Source organism: Calypte anna, chromosome 6 (genome assembly GCF_003957555.1).
Source record: "Calypte anna isolate BGI_N300 chromosome 6, bCalAnn1_v1.p, whole genome shotgun sequence".
Taxonomy (NCBI): domain Eukaryota; kingdom Metazoa; phylum Chordata; class Aves; order Apodiformes; family Trochilidae; genus Calypte; species Calypte anna.
This window is the reverse complement of record NC_044252.1, coordinates 19,824,977-19,839,338: the sequence shown is the minus strand read 5'-3', so window position 1 is coordinate 19,839,338 and position 14,362 is coordinate 19,824,977.

Here is a 14,362-nt window from a genome sequence, read left to right as displayed (position 1 = left end):
CAGTTGATAAAGAAGAATGGCCAGATATGAGCAATTTTGAGAAGAGATTGAGAAAAGAAATACAGCATTGATATTAAAATACCACCTCCTATACACAAAATGCCTCCATAATTATTTTCCATTTCAGTTATGAGTTAGCTTTACTAATGTTATTTCATTATCTGCCTTCTCATTAAATTTATTCCCCCAAACTAAGTGAGTATAGCATAATATTGTGTTTGTAGTCTACAAATATGAACTTGTTAGGTATTTGTAGAAAGGAACTACAGTGATTAATAAACCAAAAGATTAAGAGCGAGGACAATCTGGGTCCTAATCCCATCTGAGCCACTTATACTGCAACCTTGGGGATGTTACTTGACCTTCATGTTTCTCAGCAAACTCTACTGGAAACTGGATACCAGCTGGACCTCAGAGAATACCAGACACGTCTGCTGAACTCCTCCCAATTAGCAATGTTAGAGTAATGGTGAGCAGGCTTGCATTATGGTTGTGGGGTGTTATGCACATAAATACAGTCAAAGTTTAATAACCTTCCTTCTCATTCCTGATAGGCATAAACAGAGTTTAAAAGGTAGCTTATACACTACATGCCCTGTCTAGTTGTTGGCTATATCATAAATATGAGGCAATTAGACTTCCAGCTGTTCCCTTCCACCCAGGATTCTCCTGCACTTCCAGCAGAGACATTTATCAGATTGTCTGATTAGAAAGATTAGATTAATAGCACCAGACTTTAGGTGTATCTATGATGAACTAGCTGCAATACTTGAATATGGTATCAGTTCTACTTAACTGGAAAAGGCAAGTCCAAGAGTTGGTAGACCCTAAGAGGAAGTAGCATTCTGGCCACATTCACCCCAAACACACCCACCAATAATCCTATGCCACTAACTTTATATCATCAAAGAAATTTCTTATGTCAAGTGCATCCCAAAGTTCTTCCATGCAACTAGGGGATTTTCCCGAACTGAATCTAAATTTCCTTCTGTCAACAGTTGTTGAATTATTTATCAAGAAAGAAAGAAAGAAAGGCAGAAAAGAACACAGGATGCAGTGAGGAAAGGCTCAGCCATCAGTCAGTTTGGCAATAACCCACATAATCTTCAGACCTCACAGCTTACCAGAGGAAAAATGGTGAGAAGATGTGCTTACATACAACTGTCATTATTTAATAGTTCAGACATTTTTTCATGCAGGTATCAGTAAAAGAATATAATATAAAACAGCACCATACTATCATATGAAATCTTCCATATTTCCTACAAAAGAAAATTGTTCTCAGTAACTAATTCAAATGGTAGCTAATGTAGTCCAGGATAGTAAGTAATGCATTATTTCAGAATGATCAAATTGCAAAAAAAAGGTGTGATGTGCAGGCTTAATTAATTACTAAAAGCAAACAAACAAAAAAACCCCACTACTTTGCTTTTATTGAGATCCTCAGCCAATGTGTTTGTTTCTTTATTTATTCACTAGGATATAGAGCTGCACTTTCCAAAAGAAGCATGCAGTATCTTTCATTCAAAAATTTATTTGACTCTCCTCTGTGTGCCAATCCACGCTCCATTTAGTCTTGTTAGGACACTGTTATTCCTGAGCACGCTAAAACTTCCTTATAGTGACAGATGAAAACAGTCAAAGATATCTCTTTTCACTTCAATATGAAAGACTGTTTTGCTTTGTGGATAGTCAGAAGCCTTCTTCTAGTCCCCAGTTTAATTTTGTACATGATAAATTAGAACCTTTCCCTCTTAAACTGGTGCTAGTATTTCATGGAAGACATCTTGTTTAGCTTTGTAAGATGAAGGTTAGGTTTAATGGAAAATATAGATTCTGTAAATGCTTTGGAGAAGTGGGTATCAAGGAAGAAGCAAGTTTGGGACAAAGAGCGTGGCAAGAAAAGTGTAAACAAAGAGGAGGGTCTGGTTTAGCAAGGAGATTTTATTAGGAACTACTGGCAGCAGAGACAGACTATGACTGGGAATTACTGAGAAAAATGTGTGAGGGAAACCACAGAAGGAATGGTTTGCATGATGGGGCATTGTGGCTAGACAAGAAATCAGAATTGAGGAATATGGGAAAGAGGAAAAATAAGAACCTGAGGGTGGGATGGGTATTGTGAACAAACCGGGGGAATGAGAAGAAGGAAGTCTGGTACGCAGAGAACAGTTTGTGTGTGAGACTGGAACAACAAGCTGATGACACAAGTGTGTCAGTACATTGCTATAGGATAGAACTTGTCTGGGGAATTTTTAATAAAACTGTGAAATCACAGTTATAGAAAAGTTGCTAAGTAAAAAACTGAAAGAATAATGGAACTAACATTTCCCCTGAAACCTTTAATTTACCTTCTCTGTGCATGTATGCCCAGTGACACAACCATTGCTCCAATTTCAAAGAACAACTCAATATGGATTTGAATTGGGCTGTGCAGTGAGGGACAACATTGTCTGTGAGCCAGGAAACATGATGTGGGCAGGACAGGGGCTTATGGCAGTAGTATAAAGAGCTTTGCACAATTAATGCAGCTGTGGGGTATGCTGGAGAATACAGTTCTATTTTTGCCTTTTCCAGAGGTGCCTTTGTATGCTGACCAGCCACTGAAAGTCCATCTTACATCTGTTGGGAATTTTAGTGCCTCTTTTTCTGAATAAAAGCTACTTACAGTCCCAGTGCACAGGAGTACAGAGCAGGTGGATCTGCTACCCACACCAATGGGAAAGACTGTCAATAGTGAAGTGTCATAATGAATACACTGAAGAATTTCTTTCCAGTTTTCTTAAATTGAGCATCCATTACTAATTCCAATTTTATTCCCCTCATGCCCTAAATCCACTTCTGTAAGAAAACTGCACTTGCTTCAAAGAGATTTTGTGAAGATGAGTATTAATGAGGCGAAAGATATCTATTTATCCATTACACACTCATAAGAAAATTCATACTTACCTTTTCAAAAGGAGTCTAACTAGACTGCTATAAACAAGGTATAGATCCAGGCTTCATGCAGAAAAAAGAGAAAGAAACAACATAAGTGCAATTCAGTAAACAAACACTGTTCTCCCTGGACCTTGAGTGAGGCAGGAAACTTCCAGGGAAAAAGCAAACCTGTTGGGGATTTGTGTTCTGTCCTGCTCCAGGCTGCAACGATCAGGCACGGGGTATCCCTCTCCATAGGCTGTTCCACAGGCACTTCTATATTGACCATGAAATCTTGGAACATCTCTGGGTTACTCACTAATATGGGCATTGGTATGTTGTTTTTCCAGCTGATTCACTTTACCTTCATGCACCCAATCACTTAGTGTAAACCACTGTTCATCTGCCTGCACACCCTTGACAGGCATGAAGTAAAAATGTAAAGGCTTCAGAAGTGTAACTCCTGGATGGCTCAAAGCTACCATGTTGACTTGATGTCATTTGATCACCTTCTCCATGTTCAGGAGCAAAGTATACCAGCAAAGAGGAAGGGAGGGAAGAATGCTAGGAGACCTACCTGGATGAACAAGGAGCTCCTGGACACACTCACACAAAAAGAAACTCTACAAGGAATGGAAGAAAGGACATCTTAAATGGGGGGCACATAAGGAAGCTGTCCGAACAGCAAGAGAGCTGGTTAGAAAAGCAAAAGCTCAGTTAGAACCAAATCTAGCCAGGGAGATCAAGGGGAATAGCACAAATTTCTATAGGTATATTAACAGGAAAAGGAAGACTAGGGAAGGTGTGGGCCTTCTCAGAAAGGAAACAGGTGAACTAGTTACAAGTGATATGGAGAAGGCTGAGGTTCTCAAACAATTTTTTACCTCAGTCTTCACTGGCAAAGGCTCCAGGCACACTCCTGAAGTCACAGATGATAATGACAAGGATTGGAAAGAACTGCCCATTGTAAGTGAAGATCATGACCATGTGAAGAACCTGAAAGTGTACAAGTCCATGCGACCCGACGGGATATACCCATGGCTATTGAGGGAACTGACAGATGTGGTTATTTACCTGCTATTATATTCCAAAAGTCATGGCAGTCTGGTGAAGTCCACACTTACTGGAAAAGGGAAAACGTAGCCCCCATTTTCAAAAAGGCAAAGAGGGAAGATCCAGAGAACTATAGGCCAGTCAGTCTCACCTCTGTGCCCCGTAAGATCATGGAGCAGAACTCCTGGAGGCACTGCTGGAGCAGAATACTAATGAAGAGGTGATTGGGTATAATTCATATGGCTTCACCAAGGGCAAATCATGCCTGACAAATCTTGTGGCCTTCTATGAAAAGTTCACAACATCAATAGACAAGGGAAGAGCAAACAACATCATTTACCTGGACCTGAGCAAAGCCTTTGACACAGTCCTGCACAACATCCTGGTCTCCAAGCTGGTAAAACACGGGTTTGATGGACCACTTGGTGGATTAAAAACTTGCTTGATGGCCACACCCAAAGAGTGGCTGTCAATGGATCCATGCCGAAGTGGAGGGCAGGGACAAGTGGAGTCCTGCAAGGGTCAGCGTTGGGACCAGTCCTGTTTAACATCTTTGTTGGCGACATGGATGGTGGCACTGAGTACACCTTCAGCAAGTTTGCTGATGACAGCAAGCTGTGTGGTGCAGCTGACACGCTGGAGGGAAGGGATGCCATCCAAAGGGAAGCAATGCCATCCAGAGGGACCTTGACAGGCTAGAGAGGTGGGCTTATGCCAGCTTCATGAAGTTCAACAAGACCAAGTGCAAGGTCCTGCATCTGGGTTGAGGCAATCCCAAGCACTGATACAGACTGAGCAGTGACTGGCTTGAGAGCAGCCCTGAGGAAAAGGACTTGGGAGTGCTGGGGGGATGAGAATTTCAGCATGAGCCATCAATGTACACTTGCAGCTCAGAAAGCCAACCAGATCCTTGGCTGCATCAAGAGAAGCGTGGCCAGCAGGTCGAGGGAAGTGATTCTCTACCTCTACTCTGTTCTCATGAGACTCCACCAGGAGTCCTGCATCCAGTTCTGGAGCCCCTTTTACAGGGGGGACCTGGACGTGATGGTGTGTCCAGAGAAGGGCCACAGGAATGATCAGGAGGCTGGAGCACCTCTCCTATGAAGACAGACTGAGAGAGATGGGGTTATTCAGTCTGGAGAGCAGAAGATTCTGAGGAGACCTTATTGTAGCCTTTCAGAATCTGAAGGGGGCCTACAAGAAAGGTGTCAATGGACTTTTTATGATATCAGAAGTTATAGGACTAGGGGGAATTGATTCAAACTAGAGGAGGGTAAATTTAGATTGGATGTTAGGAAGAAGTTCTTCATCACGAGGTTGGTGAGACACTGGAACAGGTTGCCCAAGGAAGCTGTGGCTCCCCCCTCCCTGGAAGTTTTTAAGGTCGGGCTGGACAGGGCTCTGAGCAACCTGATCTAGTGGGAGGTGTCCCTGCCCATGGCAGGGGGGATGGAATAATATGATCTTACATATCCCTTCCAACCCTGAAGCTTCCACTTATTTATATAACTGGGACAAAGAGACACACACGTTACTCCTCAGAGAGATGGTCCCTGCTGCATTTAGGACTTATTATGGAAACTGGATGTTACTCAAACCTCAAAACCAGACTTTTTAATTATAGCTAACACTCTCTCCTTCTCCTAGTTACTTTTGCATCCAGATACCTGGGCTACTGAGTCTCTCGGCAAGACAAAATCTCACTTCACCCACTGTTACACCCCAACATGATTTACTTTCAGGTTTTTAGCAGTGATTGCATTGTCACTGTTAAGAATAGAGCAAAATTTTAAAAAGGAAGAAAAGAGAAAAAAAAATAAAAAAGAAGAAAAAAAAAGCTGAGCCATGAACCTAAACAAAGTGGGGAGTCTACAAACAGCAGATAGGAAAAAAGCTCCGAGCACTAGAAACAATGTGCTGATAGGGTCACCAGGAAACACAAAGAAAATGTAGCTTCCTTTATGAAAAATATATTTGCATTTACTTCATTAACTTTGTATAAAAGGAACAGCAAATATCAGGCTGCAGAGTTCCTTTACCTTTCCCTTGAAAAGCTGGCTTATACAGATTCCAGGCTATTTGTAACTAAATAATTCAAATCAATGTCACATGGTAGAGTCTCTAAATGAATAATTGGCTCAAAACAGCAGCTGTGACAAAATGGACATTCTGCTCAAGTGGGGTCCTCATTCAAGAAGCCCCCTGGACTCTGTTCCTGCAAGGAGAGGCCACCTTTTGGGTAACCACCCTGATAAACTGGGCCCTGCTCTCACAAGAGCAGCCCCTCCTTCAGTGGAAGGCACAGAAGTACGGGTCACTGCTCCCTCAACCCAGCTGGGGGGGGACCAAGTGATCACCCACACCCCACTGACTCATTTCCAGAACACTCCAAAACTCAACACTGAGTCTGCACAAGACCAGATCCCCCTGAAAAGGTGGGGCCGGGTAGCAGAAAAGAGGCAGACTCAAAACGCTGGGTGGGTACCAGCCATCCAAGGACCACAGCTTCCTACCAAGATCATCACTTGATCCAAGGCTGGTGAGATCTTTTCTATCTCTCCTTTTTTCTTTCTCTCTCTCTTTCCAACCTTATCTTGGCACATAAGGGTAACAGTTTCTAACTCTGTTAAGTTTTGCAGCCCGTTGCTTTGTTAATTTTTGTTCGTAGTAACCTGTTCTTTTGACAGTTTCCTGAAGTATTGCTAAGTTGAAGCCCATTGCTTTGAAAGTACCATCATTTCTAGTTCTGCTAGTTGTGATCTGTTGATTTGAGAGTAATGTTTTGGTGTATTTTTGACATGCTTTATAATCTTACACCCTTTTAAGTAAAGTTGTGTTGTGTACAAGCCTCCTGGGTAATTATCTTATTCTTAAGAGTACCGTGCAGAGAATTTCTGAACTTAATCTTGCCGAATGGGTTGTTAGAAGAGATAAATTAAGAGAGGAGGATCCAGCTGCACCTAGGCTCAAAACTCTCTGAAATTTAGAAAGTAAGGAGGTCCAGTTCAAATCTCCCTGGCTCAATGCCCACCTCTGAGGAACTCTACCCGTGTACACTCTGTGAGATGTAATCCTGTACCCACTCTGGGGGATGTGATATTTGGTTTGGGCCACACCTCTGGGGAGCTGAGGTCACTGTGTGAGACATGACAGTGCTACACCCGCCTTGTGGGTCATGACACAAACAAATGAAAAATTAAATGTACTATAGCTCTTTAAACCTTCTTCTTAGCCTGTATCTATACAGTGCCCAGCATAATGGCATCCTTCTCCGAGACTCAACATAGCTTCCTTCCCATTGCACCCCTCTGTTACAAACAATAAATAAAAAAATAGAGAAGTGATTGTGCACCTGTCCAAAATCTAAATTTTAAAAGCAAACTGAAATTTTACAGTGCAAGCAAGTGCCTCAGGAATTTAGTTATATCTCCTCTTGTTAACTTCAAGTTAACCAGAAGTGTTTAAGCCCCTGCTCCCACCAGGGTTACTTTCAGTGTGGGTGAACCACTAGAACTGACTGTTGACACCCATTTGTATCAGTGTTTTGGCAACTCAGCTCTGGAGATGAAACCCTCCAGGGAAAGAGTAGTTACCACAGGTTAACAGCAGTAAGTGAAGGTGTATCTATGCCTGACACCTGAATAATAAAGGTTACCAAAATGCTTCAGGCTGTGAGCCTGTGATTTTACTGGACTTAAAACATTTACATAATTTCAATAACTGTAGATCTCAGTGCCACCCTAGTTTTAAGTTCCAGTCTACTTTTGCATACTGGACAAAACAGACATGAAATCAGAGTAGCTTCCTCTAAATTCACTCCTTTTTGTGAAAATGAAAACCAGCAAACCATAATGTAAACTAGTATCAGGCAGACATTTACTTTATAGGATAGTATTCATCCCAGAGCAAGTATAGAGTATATAGTAATTTGAAGGTGTTGATATAGATGCATGCGTTTGTATTACCAATGTTAATGACTGAAGGTAAAAGGCAGTGAAAAGTCAGGATCACAGAAACGTATTTACCACAGACATAACAATGCTCACAACTGCATTTTTATGAGTAACAAGTGTGGTTCAGAAACTCAAACAAGTCTCAGTCCTACAAATCCTAAGCCAAGTCACTGAATTTCTGCAGGTTGGCTGATTCTGATACTTATCATTCGCTTTAACCCACTTGAAATCCTGTAGAAATCAGTCTTGCTTTCTTCTCTGAGTTTGATGGGAGAGAGAGAGCAGGTGGAAAGGAAGAAAACACAGCACTTCAGCAGTATCATATCAGGTGGTTGAGACCCTAAATAGCTGATGGACATTTCTCTGCACAAAAGCCAAGGAACAGTTGAAGTACAGATGCTAATTCATGTAACATCTCTGCAGAGGAAGAAGAAATAAGAATCTGTGGATGGTGACATGACATGTGAGGCAATCAGATCCTTTTTGAAGGTTAAAAAAATGTAGCTACAACACAACTTGTGGGTATATGGTTCATCAGATTCCTTATCCTAGAAGTTAGTCAGCCTCCCTAGAAAAGGAATAAATTATAAAAGACTTCATCCCAATTAACATGGACATGTAATAGGTTTTCTTATATTGGAGGAAGTAAACAAGTTTTCAGATATCTTTGTATTTGTATTCTAAAGTAAAAAATAATGACCACCAAAAAAAAAACCACCAAAACCACCAAAACTGATCAAACAGACAAGAAAACCCAACCAAGCCAACAACCAAAAAACCACAAAAACAACAAAACCAACCAAACAAAAAAACCCAACACCAACCACTAGACAGAATTGTGTCAATGTACAGGAAAATTAAGTGAACCATTAAAAAAAATGGGATATAGCAAAAGGCTAAATACATTAAAGATTCCCTGTTCCCTCTCAAGAGGCCTGTGTAACCAGAGCAGAGCAACAGAAGCAGTAAAGATGGAAGATTGCTATGAAGTAGGCAGTCCTTGTGAGCAGCAATTTTGGCATTTTAGAGTTCAGAAATTGCTGCAGAAAAATTAACCTCTATGCAGTGTTCTGTAACAATGAAATTAAAAAAAAAAAACCGAACCAAACAACTAGGCATGCTGCCTGAAAGATTACAAGACTATAATATAAATATATGGGAGCAAATAAAATTCAAAGCAATCAAATGTACCTACATGTTTTTCCTTTAGAGCAGCAATGAGCAATCACAATGATTTAGAACACAATTCCGCAGAAAGTTCCAAGAGTGTAGAAGCTGATTCACACAAGTAAAAGCTTGCATGAGTTGCATGGTCAGCAATGCAGGTAACAAATTCAGTGCATGGTAAGGAAGATCTGAACCCTGTTGGGCAGTAGAACAGGTTGTTTTGGCAGCCCTAAGACCCTTCGTATTTTGATGTGTTGCCAATGATGGGAGTTGCAATACTTTTCTGAAGTTGCTGGTTGTAATCCCCACATTGTTCTCAGCTAAATGAGTGTAATGTCTCTTTGTTTACAAAGTTGAAACAACAGAAAATCACTGGTCCCAGAAGTGATAATAGGGAAAATGGACAGTATTGCTGAAAGTATTTCCAAGGGTCTGATAAAGGCAGGAGAGATGAAAGACTGGTTTATACAGCAAGACATGAATAAGAAAGCAAAAAAGGAGAAATACCCAAGGAGGATTCCAAGAGTACAGCAAAGCCATTACACAGGGCTGTCCTACAATTGTTCTGCTACTTTTGTTTTGCATAATCTTAAAAAAAATAATAATAATAATAAAAAAAAAAAAATAGCATGGTTGCCATGAAACTGCTTCCTGCTGTTTGGTCACTCCATATCTACAGGATGCAAGAATAGGCTGGCACCAAAAAAACCTGACAATCTTCATCACCACTGTCTTCTCCTAAGAATGTCAACCTGCAATACCCTGACTACAAGCAAACTAGGAGTATGAAAAGTAGGGTAGGCAGTTTTCAAGAAAGGAAACCTTAAGCTGTTCTTACAAATTAGCAGGAAGAAGACTATAGGTGATTGCAAAAAGAAGTCCCTTGGGCATTATGATCTGAAGAAATTCAAGTAAGAGCTGAATACTTTACTTTACTTTTACTCTAAGTCCTCTTCAGTAAAACACAGCTATGTTGACAATTAGGACAGAGCTAAGCAGTTTAGAAAAATGTGTGTTGCCTGGTCATCCAACTGTGACCCTTAGCTTGCAGCTAGAGAGAGGAAGGACTCTACTTATTACAAGTTTTGTTCAACCTAATCTTTTAACTGGCTACACAGTGTTTTCATATGGGTGTTTTCTATACATCTATATAACAATATTTGCAAACTTAGATTTATTTTTCCCCATTTATGGGCACGTAATATAAAAAAGCTGAAAACATAGTCAAAGCTTTTCACTATAAGTATTTACGAAAAGTACGTAAATCAGATCACAGAGATACATTTGGCAACAAGTATGAGGAAACCACACAGAATTTTGCTTGAAGGAGTGAAGTCATGGTGAAGAACGAGTTCAGACTAGTTTGGAGATACAGGGTTTCCCGTTCACCTTGATTTATGCTGAAAGTCAGATCAGAGAGGGACAGTGGTTCAAAGTAGTTTGAGCTGAAACTACAAATGATAGAGAGTAATAATCTTAATGCATGAGTACAATCCTCTGCCTACACTTTCCTCTCAGGTGGAGGAAGAAGAGGGAACAGTGCAGGAGACATCTGAGCAAGGGATTTCTCACTGCCCTGACCACAACCCAGCATGCACAGGCAGCACACTCAGAGTGTCATTCCAGTAAAAACTTTGTTTCCCACATTTCACTATTTCATTATTGTTAATCTGGTAAAGCCTAGAGAGCTCTGTCTTTGGGAAGAGCAGGTAACAAAAAGTAAGGAGTGTGCTGAGCTGACTGCCAGCTTGTGGCAGTCTTCATCAATGATCCTGGTGGTCCCTCTAGAGGTAAAAAAGTAAGGCTGTTTCCAAATCTATTTATTCCTAGATGTTCTTGCTAAATTGCTGAACTAAGATAGGAGTGTGAGTTCTGAGATAATGGCACATATTCTAAGAAGGTCTCAGGCAGAGATTCACCTACTACAAATTGTCAGATATTCATTGAGTTGTAACAACTTAACATACCCATCAGCTGACCATAGGTTCTGGGTGGTACGTTCAGCTTTGATATGTTTCCACATCCTTAAACCCTGAGGCTGAAAACTTATACTAGACAAGTTTGTGGTTTTTTTTTCCTCCCATATATTCTTCTCTCCTTCAGCACTGATACCTTAGTTTTCAGGCACTGAAGGGAAAACTAAAACTACTTAACTAAGTATGGTTATTTGAATAAACAAAACTTGACCTTATCAATACTTATTGAAATTTTTTTTCATAGCATCCAACTTAAGTTTAACTACACACAGGAAAGATATCCAGCTCTGTTACTAATGCAAATAAATAAATACATACATATATATATACATACATACACACATATTTTAGAAGCACTGGATCTTCTGACACTTTCTCACAGTGTTTGCATATTGGTTACAGCAAGACTGTCAAGAGAAGAGTTATCAACAAAAGCTCTTTTTCTGATTGCTCTGCTGATGATTGGCAGCATTTCACAGTATACACACACAATTTCACAAATTTGTATGCCTTCTGCTCTGCAGATGCACACAGTCAATGGAGCCCTAAGCCACCAGTTTCTCAGCTTACTGTTACCAGATGAACTGTGCAGTTCAAATCAGCAGGGGACCCAGGGGAATTGTAAACGATTTCACCATTGCATTTCAGGGAAACTGAGCTGGATCCTTGCTGAAGAATACAGAAACAAAAAAAATACATGTACAATTATGGAAGCCAGAGCTGATGCTAGCCTGACAGTATTATCTTGCACTGTGCCTCTCAAGGTTGTGGCAGTCTATCTGGGAGTGCAGCTCTTAATCACAGGCTGCATCATTCCAAACCTGAGTCACTGGTATGAGCACTCATTTCTCACCACAGCCCTGCACTAGACCTGAGTCAGTCAGGCTGAGCACCACAGGAGACTTACCAGATAACTGTTCTGGAACCATTAGTTTTATAGAACTACCAGCTTTTTCAAGCCAAGATTTCCCTACATCCATTATGAGCTATTATAGATCCATGGAGATTTCTCTGATCATATGTTGCTGGCTTGCTCCCTCAATTTCTCTGCTTAGTCACTTCTTGAGTAGTGAATGTACATTGCTATTATTAATTTTTATATCATGACTGAAGTAGCTTCATGGGAAATGCAAAATCAAAGGGGATAGAGACAGTGAAATAATATTTCTCCTGCCTTAAGGAGGATATTGTAGCTGTGCTGGAGAGCTTTGTCAATTCACTTTGTGTTCTGCAACCTCAGAGTATTTCACTGCTTGCCCTCATTTAACTGCAGACCATTAATCTGTCAAAAACATATATTTTGGCTTTGGGAAGTACTCACAAACCACTAGAGAAAGGCCATAAAATAATATTCAATATGACCTAATCTGAACTCAGAAGCAAAACCAGTAGATTCTTTCATTACTTCTCCTGGTTTTTTTCTCTAAATTCAATCCGTATTACAGTTCCACAGAGCTGAGCAAGAAGCTCTGTCACCTTTCAGTCACTTCCAGTAATGGTAAAAAACCCCAAAGCTTGCAATGTCTTTTTGTTTCCAGTAACTACATTAGACACTGCTCCATCTTCCTTACTCCTTAAGACAAAGCCTGCCGCCTCATCTCATGTTACTCATTTGATTTCAAAGGAGGCATTTGGATGAGCAGATTTGCAGGATTATTTGCATTCAGTGACTGCATGGCATGGCTCCCAGTCACTTGGGCCACAGATAACTTCTTCACAGAACACAGGCATGAAACCTAGAAACAGACTATATAAATATTCTTATCCATGGCTTCCATGTGCACTCATACCAGTTTTATGTGCTGTTGGAACAACCAGCAGTAGAATTTTTTTCTGTATCGGGATCTATCCAGATCACATTTTGATGTGACTAAGATAGTAAGAGTCTAAACTACAGAGCTTTATAATTTTATGTGAGCTTTATGTTGGGTGTCAGAGAACAGGAGATTCCTGCTTGTGTAAAACATAACTGCAACACTAACTGTTGTTGATATAACTAGCACAAGCATAACCCAATTAAATGTGAACTATCAGAGAAGCCTTATGCCTGATCAAAGCTGTGGGTCATGCAGCAACACATTTGTAAAATTCTTGTAGGAGTCCCAAAGTTGAGGCTAATATTTCATTAAACCATAAGCCAAATTGGTTCCAGCATCAGTGGCTCTATGTCTGCAGCAATAAATTAATAACTCAAACCTAAGTAAAATACGGCATATTTTTTTCATTTTACTTCTAGATGATAACCAGGGAAATGCTTTTCTGAAATCTTTAACATGGCCAGGCACTAAGGCCTAACCATTGAAAAAGTCAATCTAATCTGACATGCTATTTTCCATATTTAGCTGCTATATTTGATCTAGCAGTGGCTTTCTGATATTATTTGAAAAGCCATCTTCTCCATGATGACCCAACCAAACATAACAGTGTTTGAACACTGCTCTGAACAGTCTTAGAGGACTTTCCAGTTCATGGAGACTCCACGGTGACTATTAATCACCTGCTTCGCCTCTTCAACTCCATCCGACCATGTGCCCCACTCCCTAATCAATCACCTGCAATTCATCCCAACATTACTGAGGTGCAATTCCCTTCACGGTTCAGAGCAAAAATGCCAGCCAAGCATGTAAACAAACTGACACATGCAACTTTAAATGAGACTGTCAATGTTCATAAAACATTTTAAAGAGGATCAGAACTCAGTTCACTTCAGTTCTGGTGGTTGTTTACAAAACAACCACCAAATCAAGGACAAAAAATGATACCAGTTGGCCTTTATAGCTAAGTAACATGGTAAATTGCAAACTGCAGATAGTAAACTCAAAAGAACCCTACAAGCATTTTGACTCAAAGAATAAATTATGAAATGTAACAAACTTCCATAAAACAAACACCCAGCAGTATCAATCACTTTTTTTCTAGAAGCAATACCTACACTAATCACAGTCACATACTAACAAAGCAATGACTCAAACAAAAAGATTGACTTTTGTGATCTGTTTTGAAATTGTTGGACCACCAATGAAAGGAAAAACACAAGCTGGCATTTCTTAAGACTAAGGACATAAGTGAGAAGAGAAATATGAAGGGCTGGTTTGTTTTCTTGCCAAGGAGAATCTTGTACGAATCTAAAATATGGTAACACATGAGTGTTTCACAGATACTGGTTATATACCATATTGATATCTCTAACTTCAGACTGAAATTTATATTGTTTTTTTCATATGCAACATTTCTGACACAAAATGCTAAGTAAGTGTGTCTCCATTTTGCCAGCAGCACAAAAGAGATGGCTCT